General features: G+C 39.4%; 2 long non-coding RNA genes across 4 annotated transcripts in view; one reads left to right on the plus strand and one right to left on the minus strand.

Moving 5' to 3' along the window:
* The window catches only part of LOC140326464 (uncharacterized), a 48555-nt gene that overhangs the window by 9470 nt on the left and 20394 nt on the right, over positions 1-18691 (plus strand). Inside the window, exons 2-3 of the long non-coding RNA XR_011919876.1 lie at positions 5543-5631; positions 5974-6031. This is a non-coding gene — a long non-coding RNA (uncharacterized lncRNA). The remainder of the gene's footprint in view (positions 1-5542; positions 5632-5973; positions 6032-18691) is intronic.
* On the minus strand, positions 9731-17897 carry LOC140326465 (uncharacterized). 3 transcript variants are annotated; one of them, XR_011919878.1, is made up of 4 exons: positions 17467-17897; positions 14283-14397; positions 14087-14138; positions 9731-12348 (listed from the first exon to the last, which is right to left on the minus strand). It is a non-coding gene; the product is annotated as an uncharacterized lncRNA (long non-coding RNA). The 3 variants fall into 3 exon arrangements; XR_011919879.1 differs by lacking the exon at positions 17467-17897 and having other exon boundaries at positions 9731-11829; positions 12183-12348; positions 14283-17443; XR_011919877.1 differs by lacking the exon at positions 17467-17897 and having other exon boundaries at positions 14283-17443.

Raw genomic sequence — 18691 nt, forward strand, 5'->3', positions numbered from 1 at the left:
ACTACTATAGATTGCTTTAAGAAAAAGCTGTATGTTTTTCTAGCACAGAATATAACTGGGTATTAAGGCTTTAAAGTAAAAATAACAGTGACTGTTGATCCAGGGAACATCCGATTGCCTCATGGAATCAGGAAGAAATTTTTTTTCCCCTGTTGAAGCAAATTGTACCAGGGTTTTTTTTGGCCTTCCTCTGGACCAACTATGTCTTATAGGTTTTTACATCTGTTATATGTTTATTTTCCTAGTGGTTGAACTTGATGGACTTATGTCTTTTTCAACCTAACCTACTATGTAACTATGTAACTTCTAAACTGTACTTGAAAAAAGTGTTCTCTAGAAAGGGGTGAGATATAATTTTTATGTAACCATGCATGTGTCTTACAATTAAAATATTATTCGGTAAAGTGAGTAGTGTTGGTGTTCGAATTCGGGTTGTCCTTATTCTCGACCTGAATATGGCTGTTCGAATTCGGATAGACCAGACCCAAAAAACACGGGATTTGACAGCAAATTTGCGTGTAAAAAAATGTGTTACAAAAAACTTATTGTTAAAGTAATAAATTGAATGTGTGTGATTTGTGTAACTAACTTTTATTTTTTTACAGGTTATCCCACAATGACAGGATGATTGCCAGAGCTGCACAGCCGTGGGAATCCTCCTGTCAGTGTGGGATACTCGGGCACTAGAGGTTAAATGGTGACAAGTTTCCCCATTCATCACTTCTAGTTCTCTGTGATTGGATGAGGAAAGGTAAACCCTGATGACAGCTCAAGCGTCATCAGGATTTTCCTTTCCCCAGCCAATCACAGAGCACTAGAGGTGAATGAATGGGGAAACTTGTCCCGATTTAGCCTCTAGTGCCCCAGCGATCTTCTCAATGAATGCGGCTGCGGCCAGCATTAATTGAGAACAGTGTGCGATCCGCGGCACTAGAGGTTAATTAACCTCTGGTGCCAGGGATCTTTCAATGAATGTGGCAGCGGCCAGCATTCATTGGGAACAGTGTGCAATCCGCGGCACTGGAGCTTAATTAACCTCTAGTGCCGAGGATCTTTCAACAAATGCGGCCGCGGCCAGCATTCATTGAGAACAGTGTGCGATCCGCGGCACTAGAGGTTAATCAACCTCTGGTGCCGGGGATCTTTCAATGAATGTGGCCGCGGCCAGCATTCATTGAGAACAGTGTGCAATTCGCTGCACTAGAGGTTAATTACCTCTAGTGCCAGGGATCTTTCAATAATGTGGCCACGGCCAGCATTCATTGAGAACAGTGTGCGATCCGCGGTACTGGAGGTTAATTAACCTCTAGTTCCGGGATTCTTTCAATGAATACAGCCGGGGCCAGCATTCATTGAGAACAGTGTGCGATCCGCGTCACTAGAGGTTAATAAACCTCCAGTGCCAGGGATCTTTCAATGAATGCGACCGCGGTACTAGAGGTAATTAACCTCTAGTGCTGGGGGTCTTTCAATGAATGCGGCCGCGGTACTAGAGGTTAATTACCTCTAGTGCAGGGGATCTTTCAATGAATGCAGCCGTGGTACTAGAGCTTATTAACCTCTAGTGCCAGGGATTTTTCAATGAATGAGGCAGCGGCCAGCATTCATTGGGAACAGTGTGCGATCCGCGGTACTGGAGGTTAATTAACCTCTAGTGCCGGGGATCTTTCAATGAATGCGGTCACGGCCAGCATTCAATGAGAACAGTGTGCGATCCGCGGCACTAGAGGTTAATCAACCTCTGGTGCCGGGGATCTTTCAATGAATGTGGCCTCGGCCAGCATTCATTGAGAACAGTGTGCACTCCACTGCACTAGATGTTAATTACCTCTAGTGCCGGGGATCTTTCAATTAATGTGGCCGCGTCCAGCATTTATTGAGAACAGTGTGCGATCCGCGGCACTGGAGGTTAATTAACCTCTAGTGCCGGGATTCTTTCAATGAATACAGCCTCAGCCAGCATTCATCGAGAACAGTGTGCGATCCGCGTCACTAGAGGTTAATTAACCTCCAGTGCCAGGGATCTTTCAATGATTGCGACCGTGGTACTAGAGGTAATTACCCTCTAGTGCCGGGGATCTTTCAATGAATGCGGCCGCGGTACTAGGGGTTAATTAAGCTCTAGTGCCAGGGATCCTTCAATGAATGCGGCCGCGGTACTAGAGGTTAATTAACCTCTAGTGCAGGGGATCTTTTAATGAATGCAGCCGTGGTACTAGAGCTTATTAACCTCTAGTGCCAGGGATCTTTCAATGAATGCGGCCGCGGCCAGCATTTATTGAGAACAGTGTGCGATCCCTGGCACTGGAGGTTAAATTGGGACAAGTCTCCCTATTCAAAACCTCTAGTGCTCTCTGATTGGCTGAGGAAAGCTTTCCTCAGTCAATCAGGGAGCACTATCTCTATTCCTGGATAGAGTTTCTTTATCCAGGAACAGAGGACTCCCTGTGTTCTTGGATAGAAAAACTCTATCCAAGAACATATACAACTAGTAAAGAGCTACAAGAGCAATCAGGGAAGCGGAGCTGTCAGCTCTACTCCCCTGATTGCTCTTGCAGTTCTTCACAGTCCCTAAAAATAACCCGAATTCTCCCACCATTGACTTTAATGGTGTTCAAATTGTGCACTCGATCACCCAAACAATATCTCCCTATTCGATCGAATAGCTGTCGAGTCGAATAGTGTGATATTTGACCAACACTAAAATAAGGTCTGGAACTTACTTGTCCCAAGATTTTTGTATTTGTCCATTTCACTCAGATGTTGGAGTTAGGTAAGTAGGAGAGTTCTAAACCAGTATCTTTAAATGAAGGGGAGTCTGTGGGGTCCAATACAAAAAGTTGTGATGTTTAACCTCCTTGCCGTTAAGCCCGACCTTCGTACGGGCAAAAAAAAATGTCTACGATGGTTAACCCCGAGTTTTTTCCCATCCTTACTTACCTGGTCCCGCTGTGCTCATCCAGCGTCGTGTTCGTATTCCAGCGTCGTCCTCCGTCGATCGTCGTCCGTCGATCTCCCTCTCCAGCGTCGGGTGCCTTCGTCGGGTGCCAGCAGGACCGGTAAGATGCCGGCCAGCTTCTTACCTGGTCCCGCTGATCGTCCACGTCCTTCTTTTTCCAGCGCCGGATGATCTCTGAAACGAGAACCCGTCCGGTGGAGAAAAAAAAACCGGACGGCTTCTCCCTGCGTGCGTGATGACGTCGGCGCGTGTGGGGGAAATTCAAATTGAAACTCATTCATTCATTTTGTATTGGATTCAATACAAACTCCTGTATCCAATCCAATACAAAATAATTCAAATAATTACAGAGTATATAACTGGTAAATTCAAACTGTCATTTTGTATTGGATGGAATACAAACTCCCTATCCAATCCAATACAAAATAATATAAAATTAATACAAAGTACATAACTGGTAAATTCAAACGCTCATTTTGTATTGGATTGAATACAAACTCCAGTATCCAATCAAATACAAAAAAATAAAAAAAAATAAAATAAAAGTAAATACATTTTTAATATTCATATTATCTACTAGAACCCCTGTTCGGACATATTTCTGTAAGTTACAGGTCTACAATTTAAAAAAAAAATTTCATGAAAAACAGTGGATCACTTTTGGTACAGAAATCTAGACCTTAGTGTAACGCTCAGGAGGTTAAATAAAAGTCTGTTTTACTATAGTTGATGATAACACTTTATATTAGTAATGGCCAATTTGTAAGCAAGTGTCACTGAAACAGCAACACCTTAGATTATTGCCACAGTCCACAGTCTAATCTTACTAATCAGAATAAATACTATTGTGATGATGAAAATTCATATAGGAAATATAGGAGATAATACAAAGGTTTTCGAAAAGGTACTATTGATTCCTACCTGAAGAGGAAAGTACACAGTTCCCTTGTGGTAGCTGCAGTAGCAGCAGCAGTAATGGAAGCTGTCTATGGAACAGCAGCCAGCCTAAGTAGGTGAGTTTTCGGTGTCCTAATGTGGCTAGGGTGCATGTGCAGGATGAAAAAGCCACTGTGCATGTATAAGGTAGTGGCACATGCTGAGAGAGACCCACAGCATTAAGCTGCACTTCAAACGGGGGACAGATGTGCCATGCCATGGGTAGGCATATAAATATTAGCCACCCGTCACATCTGCCCTTCCCTTTCGTCGAATAACGGGGGACAAGCATTGTGCGGAGCGTACAGAGATGTACAGAGCAGCCTAGGATGGAGTAGTTGGAGGAAGGCCAAATAAAATGCAGTGAGATAAATGAGGCAAAGTGCTGGCCTCTCACCCATTCTATTCTAGCCTGCTCTGTACATAGAATGGTGAGTTATGTTCTGTACATAATCGGATAGAATGGTTTAAAGGAGGAATTTAGCTTAAATAAATGTAATTTCTATAGCTATTAACAAGATTACAACAAGGTTACAATTGGGTGCAGCAATTTATTCCTAAATTCATACTAACTTTATTTTAATAAAATAATTGTACAATTTTCCCTCTGTTTAATTGATTCTAGCCTTGTCCGCACTGATTTGGCTAGATTATATTATCTCTAATGATATCTAAACAACTTCTCTCTAACTCCTCTAAACAACTTCATTGTAGCATTCTCCTTATAGAGCTAGCTAGATTATGCCCTCTAGGGGGAGCCCTCCTCTAAACAAATTCTTTGTAGTGTGCTCTGTACAGAATGGAGCGTTTTAAAGGAGGAATTTAGCTTAAAGCGGACCTGAACTTAAAGTTTTTACTTTACATAAAAGAGTACACAACCCTTTTAAATAAAGTAAAAAAATGCATTTTTTTTAATGCAACACCCTTTTTTGATGAAGCACCACCATCTTCTGTCTTGATCGCCACGGCCTTAGTGATCAAGACAGAATGGGTGCATGAAGCCCCCTGGTTAACTACGTTGCGCATCTTGGGAGGCTCCTGGCTGGTCCTTTTTTGCAGTGCGAGATCTGGTGACGTAGGGCTAAGTTAAATTTATGTTTATGTCCACGCGTTGGTGCATCAGGTGGTGTGGCCTATTAACGGAGGGTAGTTAGGGCCTTACAAAGTTTCCTTCACTACCCTGCTACCTTCATTGGGGCAAGAATGGTTACGGACACCTCAGTTCCCCACAGCAGGTACCTACAAATGTCCCTCACTCTATACTAGGCCCTGTACAGGGGTGCCAGTACCATAAAAAAAGACCACCATTGCCTATAGCAACCCTTTTTCATGACCAAAACAAAGGCAGAAGTTCTCTTACTCATAGAAGAACCACTTCCATGGTTGTCAAGTGCCTCCAATAAAGCAACAAATCCCCCTGTTTCTACCTCACAAAGCAGTAAAAAAATTGTTGCAGGATCAAACCCAACTTCTAAACTTCTAAGGTTCAGGATCAGGAAAATGTAAAAATTTATACACCCCTCTGTCTTTAACCATTCCATTGTTCCTTCATATTTCATATTCAGTGTTTGTAGACTTCTCAGCAGACTGCGTACCTTTCCCCTAATCAATAAATGAATAAATTAAAAAAACTTGTCTTCTCCTTAGATTTCAACATCGGTAATGGACTTCCAGAGCGATTATATGGAAATATTACCTGTGATCCCCGAAGGGCTTCACTGTGATCCTCAGGGAATGTAAGTTTCACTGTTAGTACATTATTACACCCATGTCACCCCACAAGGGGCAGACTCATTGCCCCATTCTGTCCCTGTGTCACCCAGTAAGGGGCAAGCTCAAAGCCCATTCTGTCTCTATATCACCCTACAGGAAGAAGGACAGACTTATTTCCCTATTCTGTCCCTGTTTCACCCTACAGAAGGAAGAACAGACTCATTGCACTATTCTGTCCCTATGTCACCCTGCAGGGAGAAGAGCAAACTCATTCCCCCAATCTGTCCCTGAGTCACCCTACAGGTGGAAGGGCTTCTATCTGTCACTATTAACCTGTAATCAACATCTTTTCTTGTAACTCTCAGGTTGCTGACCAGTGAAACCGCCAGATGCCCAGAGGAGGAATTTGAAGCTAGTTCTCAGGTGTGTCGTCCATGTATAGATTGTCCAGGGTAGTTTATGGAACAGGGGGATTTGTTGCCAATGTTTTTCATACTTTGCATTACACATGAGTTAATTGTCATTTTGTTCTTTTCACTCTACGATCTGGATTCTGTCACTTACAGGTGTAGATCTGTTACTGCTTCAAAGGCTTCTGCTGTCTCCTCTACAGTGCAGCTGCAGTTTGAGCGAAACAGGATAACCAAGTCTGTCATTTGTAAAGTAGGTGTAGGAGGGCTGGCCCTATGCAGAACAGGTTTCAAATATGTCCATGTTAGTTAGGAGCCCTCTGTGGCTTCTCCTCCTCACATTTTTTGTCTGAAGATTACAAGGAACAGACTGAGCATGGACCTCTCTGCTTACTAGTACCTATGTGACCAGCTTATCTAACACTTTGGATGTTCACCCTGCACTTATATGTATTATCTATGCTGTTTTTCCAGTACCTATGTGATAAGAAAGATTATCTAATACCTTGGAAGTTCACCCAGGTCCTATATTTACTATATATCATTGATGACATACACAATTGCACTGTAGGGTGCGTACTCCATTGAACTCATGTCTTTCTTCATCTCTGACCCATTGACAGCACTGTGCAGCAGTCTAGCATCTCATATGGAGTCCCCTGAGGAAGCATCAGAACATAAACTGTATTTTGGTTTCTCTCAAATGTCATCCAGTGAGATGACATCGTTCTGTACTGTAAATGCTAATGTATCTGTTTTGAGCTATACGTAGGAGTAATGAGCCAGGAGCTCTTTTATGTGGAACTGTTGGTATATTCCCTGACTATATGGGTTTAAAATCACCCCTAACACGATCATGTGATAATCAGTCTGGGCTACATGATTGGCTACTAGACTTCTCTTGGGTCAGGATAGATGAGCATATTATTATTATTATTATTCAAGTCAAGTTGTATGATTCTTCCATAGATAATGTTCTCCTGAGGAAGCCGATAAAACAGATAATATCTAAAACAATTTATTTCCCTGCACATGGTTGGATAATTGAAGCCAGCAGAGTTTCATTTACCAAGCTAAGCAAAATATCCCAGGGTAAAGTAATCATTTACTTTGCAATGTGAAAGGCTTATATGATAAGTAAATCAAGGAGACACGTGGGGTGGGGGGGGGAAGCTGGTGAGGGAATCTTATTACCTTCATACAGATAATGTATTACTAACTGGATCAGCATGTAAAAAAAAAAATGAAATATTGCAAAGACCCCATTTAAAGGGGACCTGTCAGCCTAAATGGCTAAAAGGGGCCGGGGAGAACACTGTCTGTTTTCATAGAATGTGGGCGAAGAGGGGGATGTAAGAGATGTTCTCTTTTGCTGTTTGGATTGTATCTCCTCTTCTAATTCTCAGATAGCAAAATGAATGCTTTTTGTCCCGCCTTTGTCCTTTTTTGCTACTAAATCTTATTTCCCATAAAGTCTACAACCTAGGTAGAAAAGTCTGACCACTGTCAGCATTGCTGCAGAGCTGGTCCCCTGCTCTCTGTGGGGAATCGGTGGTCTTTCTGCAGAGGTCTGTCTCACCCCCTGGACAGAGCTAGAGCTGTCTAATTGGCAGGGGAGGGGGGTGTACTTTTCCAATAAATTGTTTTTTATTCATATTGTAAATTGGATATTTTTCAATTGATTTAATTATTATGATTCTGACCTTTTAGAAGCAGGTGCTATTTTGTCATTGTATGATTTAATTTGATGTGAAGTTTTCCTTATTTCAACATGTTCCTGTCTACCTACAGGCTATGCGTCAACAATAATTCACAAACACTCTGGGAACATTCAAGCAGCCACAGAAGCCAGAAGATTGCATGCAAACATGCAGACCCAAGCAAGAATCTCAGAAAATACATCCTGAGTTACTTGCATTTTTATATACATATTTCTGTGGCTTGAACTACAAGGAAACAGATAAATATGCAGATGGAATACAGATGGAATGGGGTTGTTCCTGTAACCTCAGCATTTGTAGCTTTTCTACTAAAAATTGTAAATGCAATGCTATCATCTGATTGGCTCTTCTGAGCAATGAACCAAAATACTTTCCAACATTTTCTTAAAGGAGTGTCCTCCCAGCCCCTTTAAGCCGGGTGCACCACCTGGCACTTTTCTGTAACCACCCGGCTGTTTTTGAGTCAAAACTGTGGTGCCCCAAGTAAAATTTTCCTCACAGCCTCTTTTAATCTGCTAGATTTGGTGGACCTCCTTGTCTTACTAATCACAAGAAACATTAAACAATGTCACACCTGCATGCAGTTTATGTTGAAGATACCAAACACTACTTGTTGTTGCTGTCTTTCTTATGTACGCATAGTTCTGGCAAGGCAAGAGAAATTAACTTTCTTTGTGTTTACAAAAAATGTACAGTCAAAGTCTCTACCCTCATCTGAGACCATGGCTGTGGAGTCAGTAGATAAATCCTTTGACTCCTCAGTTTCTGGTACCCTGACTCCTCTGTATTTACAGGGTTTCCCATTTTATCTTCACACTTTTGCAACCAAAGTTCACATAAAATCTTATACCGGCCAATTATTCATAAATCGATACATTTATTATAAAATTAAATATAGCACAATATTTTTACCATAAAAGTTGTTCTCAAGAAACATTAAAAAAAAAATATATGAAATTAAATTGTTGATTTGTCAATTATGTTTTGTACTTTATATAATTTTAAAATTAAATATCTTTATTTCGGGGATTTGTACTAAGTTTTAGGATAACAATATTATTCATCTTTTTATCTTCAAACTTATTCACTTTATATTTTGTATTGCACTTACCCTTATGGCCAGAGAATAGGGTAATGCAGAACGTCAGAGTGGTAGACAGTTATCTGAATGGAAGTGATGCCTTCCAGATAGCAATGGATTTGGGTTGTAATCGTACAACCATAACCAAAATTATTAAGACCTATGAGTCTTCTGGTAGAGTGGAAAATTTACTAACAAAATCCTTGATCTCATGGCTAAGGAAGATGGAAAAAACATCTACCTTCTTGATGAAGTAGGTTTTAACATCTCAATGAGAACCAAAAGGGGAAGATCTCCTATTGAGAAAAGGGTGGTGCATGTTGTGGCTGGAGTGCTTTCCAGAAATTATTCAATTTGTTGTGTGAGGAATAAAAATGGGACCCTCCACTTTAAGTCACAAGCATGAGCACTTAACCAAGAAGCATTCCTCAATTTTGTGAGGTTTTGAATGTTTTTAGTGGAAAGAGTGTTCAGCATGCCATCCTAATTATGGATATGTCCCCTTTCATAAAACTAGCCAGGTAAAGAGCTTGCTTGAAAGCAAGGGACACCTCTTATTTTAACTTAATCCTGTTGAGAACATGTTCTCTAAATGGAAAGAAGTAGTAAGAAGAAATAGGCTAATTGATTCAAGTGCTTTATTAGAAAGCATTACAAGAGTATTTTTAACTATAGGTATTCTTATACAAAAATGTTTAGCTTTTTTGTCTAAATACCTAAGAGGAAAAATGATTCATGATTTAATAAATCGTTTATTTAATTATTACATTTTTTTATTTAATGTTTCTTGAGAAAAACTTTTATGGTAAAAATATTGTGTTATATTTAATTATTTTATAATAAATTTATTGATTTATGAATAATTAGGGGGTTTAATTTTTTGTTTAGTTGCAAAAGTATGAACTTTAAATGCAAAAGTGTGAAGTTTGAATGCAAACGTGTGAGAATAAAATGAGAAACCCTGTAAGGAAGGCAACATACATACCATTTACCCACAGAACTACTGGCTAGGAAGTTGACGCTCTACTGTGACAGTTTGAACAAAAGACAAAAAAATGAAAACAATAAGGTTTTATGTATTGTTTTTATCAAGTGGCTATAAAGTAAAAGCATAGCATGCATAAGAATCAGGAACAGGAACTTTACCAGTTTAAAAATATGAACCACATTCTTTGGTAGTTTTAAAACAAAAACAAAGCTTAACTACATGAACAAAATCAAAAGCTGGAAAACCTAAAACAGTTTATATATTAAACTTAGAATATAGTTGTAGAGTAGAATAGCAGTTAAATGCAATCCAAAACTAACTCAAAGTAGTGTTGTTCTAAAAAACAAAAAGAATCGTTTCTGCCAGATCCTCTTTCATAGAAGCTCTTAAATCTGACATTCCTAGAGCTGAAAATAGTCTTTCAACACTGACTTGGGTGGGTGGCATTGCTGTTACGGGTCCAGCCACATCACTAATAATCTCAGGATAAACAAGGATGGTTTCTTTTACAGTCAGTTTCGATGAGCGATCATACTTTTCTACTTCTTTTAATTCTTTAAAAAACTCCTGCTGGAATCTCTTTATTTGGACATTTTCTGGTCGTTTATCTTTCACGCATATGCAACATCGCTTTACTGTTGAACGTTCCATTTAGTCCAAGTAGGAATCAAAGTCTAATTCTTTATATGAAGAGGATGATCCTAATTTACCAGTGCTTATAGCTTCATCCAGTGGTGCTGTTTCAGGTAGTAATCCCTTCATGCAAACTGCTACATCATATAGGGCCTTTTTTGCAGTATCAGTCTGGGCATCGTTTAACATAATTCAGCTCATTGGATCAACATAAATAGCAGCTAATAAGATTTGATTATCCAGTAAGAGATTCTCTTTTTTCTTCATTGAATGTATAATGCCATCAGCTATTAACCCTCTACTTTTGTTCAGGCAATATATCAAACTCTTCCATTTCAAGAAAAATTTACCAGGTGTTAAATATTCAGATTCTAAACTTTTGGTTACAGTAAAGGGGTTAGAAAGTAGATTTTCCAGTGCTTTTACTTGTGTCTACTGGCAAATGTGGATTAGTAGTACGCTTAAATGCTCCTTCAACAATGTTATCCAAAATGTCACTATTCTCTTCGCTTTCACTTTCTCCAATACTTGCAGAACTGTCTTCCTTTAATATCTGTCTGTCACTTTCTTCATCTACTTTATTTTTCTCAATTGTGCTCAACCTATTAGAAGAATTATTTGTCACAATACATAGAATCTGTTCCTTTTTAATTTCAAAATCTTCTAGAACATCCCCCACTAATTTCTGAAGATAGTCACTGGTGTGATGTGCCTGGGTGTCCTTTACTCCCAAGGTTTGCGTTATTGTTTTATTTTTTTCATCAACAAATCTAACAAAATAATAGACTCTGAGACGTGTGCATGCATCCATTTTTATTAAGACAAAATGTCCCTTCAGACCTTTTCGTAGTTCTGCTTTTTTACATTTGGCCTCTTCAATTATAAGTTTCCTTATACTTTCTCTTTCCAGAGAAACACCACATTTTTTAGCCATTTCTCCATTTAGGCCTAAAAAGGCTGGCTGTGAAAAAAAGGATAGTGGTATACTATTCTTTACTACCATTTCAATAATGTGGTTTTTGAATTTTTCTCATGTCATTGTTATGGTATCTTTGTCAGATATAAAGAATCTTATGTTTGGTCTTAAGTTATGTTTGGTCTCCAGTAGATTTCTGAACATTTTTTATCCTAGAAGTAGATGGAATATTTTCATTGATAACTTTCTCATTCACAACTTCTAACACTTTAGGATAAAAACACTGCAAGTGTCTTTTCAAATTTGATGCTCTTGTAGGTGCATTTTTGTTGGACCCATTGAAACTGCTACTTTTTGCATCACATTGTTTTTCATCATCATCTTCAAGAATACATTGGCACACAAAATGTTTTCCACTTGATAATGTAAAGGGCTCATAAACAGCCGACTTTATCGTGTTTGTTGACTTTCACTAAAATATAAATATAAAATTTGTTATACTATATTCTTTGATTTAAATACAAAAAAACACACACATAGTGCTGCATTATTGCAAACATACGTACAACACGGCACTATACACAAATAAACATAATTTGTCCTATACTTAAAAACATGCACAAACATATATACTAGACACAACACAGAGCCCTACATTTTACTCAGAAACATACACACAATATGCACTATACACAAGTATTCCTACATTCCTGCATCATACACACAAACATACACATAGCCCTGCAGTTTTATCCAGAAACATACACCTTCCATCATATTACACACAAGCAGCCATGCAGTTTTAAAATAAACATGGACACTTACAGTTGAATCCAAAAAGCTGTTTCTCCACGTTCTTCTAAGCTCTTTTAGCAGACAGAGGAAGTTGAGGAGACGCTGCTGCTTTTATCTTTGTTTGCTGATCTTCTGCTGAAGACAGAGCTAACTTCCTAGTATTAGGTGGTGCGCAAAATGATGTTAAAGTTTAGCCCTGGATGGGAGCATATATGGAGAGTGCAGACAGGACACACATCAGGCCACAGCACTCACCTACACCTATATCATTATACTTGTTTACACTCAAATGAATGTTAAACTGAATTGTTAAACACATTATAGCTGAAATAAAATGAAAACACTTTTTGTAATGTACATAATCTAGATTACAATAATGTGAATGTCAGGTTGTAAAATAGCTCAGCTGAACTTCACACTGGGCTTTATTCTTACATCAGAGAAGTACTTAATTATGAGCCCCTTTGAGGGACAGTTAGTGACATGACTATTGACTTTGTACAGCACTGCATAATATGATGGCGCTATATAAATACTGTGTAGTAATAATAATTTATCAGATGATTAATATATGATTAGTAACTAATCATTAATATATGATTAGTTACTAATAATATATTAATCATCTGATAAATTATGCATCAGTAGTTGTTATAACTTACTTTTAAACTTTAAACTCTTTTTTCTTGGCTCTCTGTTACTGCTTTTGCATCTAGTTCCGTGTCCCATGTGTAAGCACCTGGGAACACATGGGACACGGGACTCCTATCAGTCAGGGACTCAACAAGGACAACAAGGAAGCTCAAAAGCCGCAGGTTGCCGTCCCCTGCCGTTTGGGATTAGGCCGGATCAGCATGAGCGGGAATCGGCTGGCAGAGGGTGCTTTTCTGGAGGGACCCATGCACCTGACTGGAGTAAAAGCCGAGGGTGACATTTTCAGCACACTTTGGGTGCTGAAAAATTTGGCTTATACTCGGGTATATACAGTACTCCATTGCTTGAGTAGGAACCAGCCAAAGGGAGCCGAAATCTTACTCATCAATACTCGTTCTTTGCCTCTCTTGAGCGGATTCTTTGAACTTGTGGGTATACAAGCACATCACATAATGATACAGGCTTAAGAAGCCCACCAGTGACACAAAAACCTTGGAGAAGGTACTTGGGGCCGTCGCTAGGCCGAAGGGCAGACAAGTGAACTGGAAATGTTGGCCTCGGATAATGATCCGTAAGTATCTTTGATCTTGTTTAACAATTTGAACATGTAGATAGGCGTTCTTCAGATCGATAGAATTCATCCAATTGCCTGGATGGAGGACTGCCAGGATTGTTTGCAATGATTCTTTTTGAAATGATCTTAGTTCCTGAAAACCTTCTGAAGCCTTTTGAAGCAAAAACAGTCTGGAGTAAAATCCTGTCCCCTGCTCTTGTACAGGGACTGCTTGTAATCTGGTAAATTCTTGGACATAAGGAAAAAGAACTTTCTTTTTTGAATGTTCTTATGAAACGTGATTGTGGGGGACCTTGTGAGAATTCTATTTGGTATCCTTTTGATACAACTGACACCACCTAGTCTTTCCATACTTTCACAAATTTCAAAAGTCAGACACCGACCTCCAGCCCCCAGGTAGAGCCACCTTCAGAACTGTTTGGCTCTTGCACCACATGCCCAACATGATTCGCTCCTATAGACGTTCCAATGAATGGCTTCTGTAATAGGAAGATGACCTTTCCCTACTGGTCATATTCTGTGGGGAGCTTGCCCGTGTACCGTGTCCTCATTTAGAGTAACGCAAAATGGCTTGTCTTTTTGAAATGTTTCCTCCCAGGGCTTTTATCCCAATAATGAAGTTATATATATATATATATATATATACATACATATATATAGCATCAAAAAAACTTTTTTTTTAAAAAAAAAAAAGGTGTTTTACTACCTTAGCCAAAATCCTGCTTCAGAGGCAGACAGGGAGGCATCCAGAGCTAAATCTAGGAAAAAAAACAAAAAAAGATTTGACTATACTGTTTTTTTTTTTTTTTTTTCTTTCATGCGGAATAAAATATACCTTATCTTTCCTTATAAATCATTAAGCTCTAAAAAGGAGCAAAAAGATAAAAAATAATAGTACTCACTGAAGTCCAGGGGGAACATCTGATGATGCATTTGAATCCCCCATCTCCATCTTTGAATTTCTACTCAACTGCACAGGACAGGAAAATGCAGCCATTTTTGCGACATACAATGGTCCTGGAGCAAGAACACAAAAAGAACAGGGAGGCAAAGAGGTAGGGAATGTTTATCTTGGTTAAGGTTGTCCTGGGGGGGTTGACCCGTGTGTGCTGTCAGGAGGAGTGCCAGTACAATATTTGAAGGAAGCAGGAAGGATGGCGATGAAGCTGCTAATGATGATAGGCGTCGCCATGTGATCAAGTCGTTTAACCACTGGCTTCAGGCATTCTGTATATATGCTAGTATCATGGTGGAAATGTTTCAAAGAAAGGTGGTAGTATGTTTCATTATGCTGATATTATATTAGAAAATTAAAAAAAAAAATTCTGGGCTATCTTGGTTTAATTCTGATGAAGCAATTCATCAGAAGTCATCTGTTTACCCTAATATGAAATGGGGGGGGGGGGTTAAAGATGTGGGTTCGTGGTTGGACTTGCTGCTCCCTCAAAAACCAGCTGCTTTTAGACAGCAAACTGGGCCTAGTGCTACTTTCCCTAAGAGAGGTGTGTTTTTTGCCTTTAACAAGGGTGTTTGCAAGTTTATGGCCACATGTAAGTATAAGCACAAGTATGTGTTCTGTGCAGGCCAGCACCCAGTAGCTAAATGCTTTAACCTCTGGGCGTTACACTGATGTCTAGATTTCTGTACCAAAAGCGTTATACTGTTTTTCATGAAATTTTTTTTTTTACATTTTAGACCTGTAAGTTACAGAAATATGTCCGAACAAGGGTCTAGTAGATATCATGAATATAAAAAAAAGTTTGAAACACACAATCATGTAAAAAAAAAAATGTACTTTTAATAAAATCCTATCCTATTTTTTTTTGCATAGAAATTTTTGTTTATATTGTGGGCTTGTAATTCTTAGGGTTAACTCCCGGGTATGATAATTATATTTATTTATTATATTAAAATCATAAATTATAATATAATACATAAATATAAATAATAATTTAAAACAATAATGAAATAATAGACAACAATGTAATCTAAAAATAAAATTAAAAATGTACTTTTATTTTTATTTCATGTTGTGCGGTGTTTTTGTACTGTAAAAACCATTTAAAAGCAGATTACATTGTACTCTGCTTTTAAATTTCCCTCCCTGACACACCCCCATACATCACCAATCACATCACCCGGAAGATGACTCATCCTCCGGGGTGATGTGTGGGGAGATTTCCCTGCGTGCCTCACACAGACAAGAGACACAGGCACACGCTGGAAGCTGCTGGCATCTCCGGAGAGATGCACAGCACAATGCAGGATTTCTGCATTGTGCTATACATCTCACTGCAGATGCCAGCAAGAGGAGCTGCGGACACTGGGTGAGTATTTCCTTTCAGTTGTAATCCGATTGTCATATATTGTATGACAATCGGATTGCAATATAACATTTGTTTACATTTACCCACCTGGTGAGAAAAACTCGGGGTTAACGAAAATTGCAAAAGTTTTTACCCCGAGCATGCTCGGGCTTAACGGCCAGGTGGTTAAGAAAATGATCAATCAACAGTCAGGTCGTAAGCATTTTCTTAAAGGGCCTCACTCCTGTGAGGCTTCTAGATCCTTTCCCATGGCTGCTAATTTACCCAAACCACCAGATGGCAGACATTCTGCTTTATGACTTTGCTTACATTTTTCCTGATTTGGTGTCTGTGACTTTGGGGAGGGGAGCTCTTTTGGCGAAAGCTGATATTAAATCAGCTTTTCGACTTTTGCCATTTCACCCGGTAGCATTCTCTTCCCTTGGGTTTTAATGGCTACTTTTTTTTTTTTTATAGGTCCCTACCTATTGGTCATTCTTTGTCATGTAATTATTTCACATTTTTTTCCTCCTTTTTAGAGTGGTTGGTTCAGTTCAAGTGCAATTCCGCTTCTAATTCTGAATGAATGCATCTTTTTATTACTTTTTCTTTTTTACTCTTTCCTTAGGGTCCCCTTGGCCTCCTACCACATGCTTGGATTTTTTGGAATTTAGATAACCAGCAGCTAAGGTTGACAAACTTAAATCCCACATTAAAAATATTTACTCCATCGTAAGAGGACTATGTTAAAATTTATGCAGGCATACCTGGGCTTGTTGGCGCTCGTTACAAGGATTATGATTATGGGCAGTAGCTTCTCTAGAAGATTTTTTAACGTAATTTCTGGCCTGCTTTCGCCCAATGCTTGTGTCTGTCAGCGGATTTAAAAGAGGACTTGCTAGTGTGGTTTTTCTTTTTGACTAATTTTAATGGGTGATCCTAGTGGCAGGATTAATTTATTTCAGATATGAATTTTTGTTTGTCAACTGACGGTGCTGGTGCCAGGGCTGCTGTGTGGGGATTGCATTAGTGTGCTGGTCCCTGGCATCCAGATTGGGTGGCTCGTGGATTAACTGGAAACTTTGCTTCTAGAGCTCTTCCCATAGTGGTAGCCATTGAGGTTTGGGGTATGCACTTTTTGAATCATAGAATTGTGTTTAGGACTGATAATATGGGTGTTTTATATGCTTTGAATTGTTTAGTTTCTATGTTGCCTACAGTTATCAAACTATTTAAGTATTTAGTGTTGCAGTGTTTAAAGTTAAATGTTTGGGTGAAAGCTTCCTATGTTCCTGGTGTATGTAATGATGTGGCTGATGCATTATCACGCTTTCAGTTAGACAGGTTGCATGTACTATTGCTGGAGACAGCTGGAATGCGGTGCCCGGATCATCTATGGGGTTTGGTTTAACAGCTATAAATGATTTTAGCGGGTAGGAGGTTGGGTGGTGGTTTAAAGTCAAAATAGATTCTATGTGCCATGTCATCTTGTCCTTTACATATATGCAGTTATAGCCTCAAAATCTATAAACATATACAGAAACATTCATGTTAGTATTCTTAGGGAAATCTGAATCCAAAAATATATAATACTTTTGTGGTTAGATAGATTACAACTTTAGAGGTTAATAAAGGGAATTTGAGAGAGGGAATATTCCTTACAATTATTTTTTTAAAAAGGCTATTCAATAGTGATATGTAGTGTAACCTTAATAGAAATATGGAGGTTCAAAGTAAGAGATTATTATATGCACAGCAATGGGTTAAACAAATAACTTACATGGGATTGATATGCAACTTGATTCAGTAGATGTAGTATATATGAAGAGGTTTCCAACCTTTGAGGCCAGATAAGCAGTGTTGTTTGAGAAAGGGTACACATGGACAGTGTAGAGTCACCACAGTAACAGTGGGAAAGTCTAAAATATACAATTGCTCATTATAACATATGTAAAAAAATCCAAATGGCAAGTTTGTGGCAGTGATAAAGTACTGACCTGAGGTTGCTGGAGGGTATGAATGCAGTCCTGCCTGAGGTGCGTGCTGCTGCTGGCGTGCAGAGGAGCAGGGAGATCCCTGGCGCCGCCTCTATAAATAGGACAGTATTCCATCTTCACCCGCTCCACGTGCACGCTGCCGACGTCTGGGGAAGTTTCAGAGCCAGGCAGAGTGACGCAGGTCAGGAGGGCGGCATTGGAGGCTCCGCCCCACCAGGTGTTGTCAATACTGAGGAGAAGGGAGGGCGGATCCGCCTATCGCTTACACTCAATGCTGAGGCCGATCAGAGAGGAGCAACGAGATCCCTGGCGCCGCCTATAAATTATTTGACGGCTTGGCATTTATGGACCCAATTTTGCAACCAGTTGTTTTGCCTCCCCTTATGCGGTTTCTGGGTATGGTTTTACCTTTTTTTGAGCGTATGATCGCTCAAGAATATTTTTACCTCCACAATTATAACGTTTTGGCTGGCATCTTTTTTTCTGCAATTGTATGATTGCTCTTTTTGTCTGTCCTTTTTTTTTCTGTGCGGCAAGTGCTGAAAGGGTTGCATAAAGTTGGGCTTATGCTTGATGACAGGGCTCTTGTTACTCTATCTTGCAAAAATTGGGAAAGGCTGACAAGCTTTTGCCTAGTGGGACGGATCCTGACAATGGGCTTATGGTCCAAGATGTTACATTATCTGGGGAGGTACCTAGTCTTTTCCTGAGAAAAGGTAAAACTGACTAGTTGGGCTTGGGCAGGTTTATTAGGATTTTTTCTATCCCCAACTCTATTTGCCCTGTTTTCCTTGTCTCATTTTTCTTTTATTTAGACCTGCTTCTACTGGTCCTTTCTTGGTCCATGTAAATGGCACACTGCTTACCAAATTTCATTTTATTGTGTTTTGAAAAAGTGTGTCATGAAGGCTGGCTTGTGTGATTTTGGTACATCTTCTCACTCTTTTCGCATTGGTGCTGCTACCGAGGTATCTAGATTGGGGTTTTTGTCCATTACATTTGCCAGAT

The sequence above is a fragment of the Pyxicephalus adspersus genome, chromosome 3 (genome assembly GCF_032062135.1).
Source record: "Pyxicephalus adspersus chromosome 3, UCB_Pads_2.0, whole genome shotgun sequence".
Lineage (NCBI taxonomy): Eukaryota > Metazoa > Chordata > Amphibia > Anura > Pyxicephalidae > Pyxicephalus > Pyxicephalus adspersus.